This window comes from Mus pahari, chromosome X, assembly GCF_900095145.1.
Source record: "Mus pahari chromosome X, PAHARI_EIJ_v1.1, whole genome shotgun sequence".
Lineage (NCBI taxonomy): Eukaryota > Metazoa > Chordata > Mammalia > Rodentia > Muridae > Mus > Mus pahari.
Window position 1 is genome coordinate 142,934,305 of NC_034613.1, and position 1,344 is coordinate 142,935,648.

The following is a 1,344-nucleotide window of genomic DNA, read 5'->3' on the forward strand; positions in this document are numbered from 1 at the left end:
AGTTGAGAATTCTTTATTTAGCTCTGTACCCCGTTTTTTAATGGGTTTTTTTGAGTTTCTGGAGTCCAGCTTCTTGAGCTCTTTGTATATATTGGATATTAGTACTCTATCAGATTTAGGATTGGTAAAAATTGGAAAGAAGAGATTTCAAGAGAGGGCAGCTCCACTGTGAATGGCTTGTGTTGGTCTATAGAACAAAGACCTGAGCAGAGTAACTTCTAGGGTCTGACAGTAAAGCCCTCTGACACCAACAAATCAAAGTAAAGCATCCTGGCACTCTCCTCTACACAGGCACTGATGAAGGGACGGCAGTCTCAATAAATCTGACATCTTTAAAATATCACTTGTTTGGATCCCTCTTCCACTTTCGTGGGTTTTTCTATATTATGAGAAGAAATACCTTGAAAAGGAGCTTCAGTCCATCATAATAGAAGAAGATGCCATCTACTTAAAAATATTTATGAACTCTTTAAAATTCACACTGCGCAACCCACTGACCAGCTCCCTGCCCTGTGACAGCTCACTTGACTCTCTCTTTGGAGTATTTGCTTTGCTTAGCTTTATTAAATATATGCTTAAATTGTCTATGGCTCTTGATTGAACTCAAGAAGATAAGTCTGTCTGTAGCTTAGACAACTAAAAATCTCACTCTGTGTGTGTTTGTGTGTGTGTGTGTGTGTGTGTTATACGTGCACAAGTGAATGAAGTACGCTGGGAGATGTATGTCATCCTCTGTTACTCTTGGCCTTACTCCTTTGAAACAGAGTTAACTAAGGGAATGTGGACCTACGCTGATTGCCAGCAAGCCCGAGTGATCCTCCCACTGGTCCTCATACTTACTCAGCAAGTGCTCTTACCCACAAAGTTCTCTCTCCAGCCTCATGAAACCAGTTTTTCAGCTATTCTATCACTTGCTTTTCTTTGAGCCCTTTGTGTTCATTCTTTTTTTTCTTCTCACACTGTTTAGGGAAGGCAATGCTGTGTTGGATCTACTCATTCTACATTTTAGCCAGTTTCTCATATGGGGCAGCCTTGGTTGTTATTTTTAACAGGAATTACAAGAGGAAAGGAGGCTCAACTTGGCTCTGAAGTTGCATAGCCAGGTAATATTGGGAGAAAAGAATGACTTGTAAGATCTGCATTTTCCTTACCCATAAAACCCATTATTTTGGGGAACCCATTGCTCTTCACAGCTGAGCAATCTCTCTGGCCTATTGGACAGCATTCTTCGACTCTTTCCAGGTATTTTCAGATACGCATCTCTTTTATGACTCCTACCATTGACTTGCATGAAATCACTGTTTTAAAGCATTTTCCTGCCCGGTCGTCCGGCGCCTGTCCCGC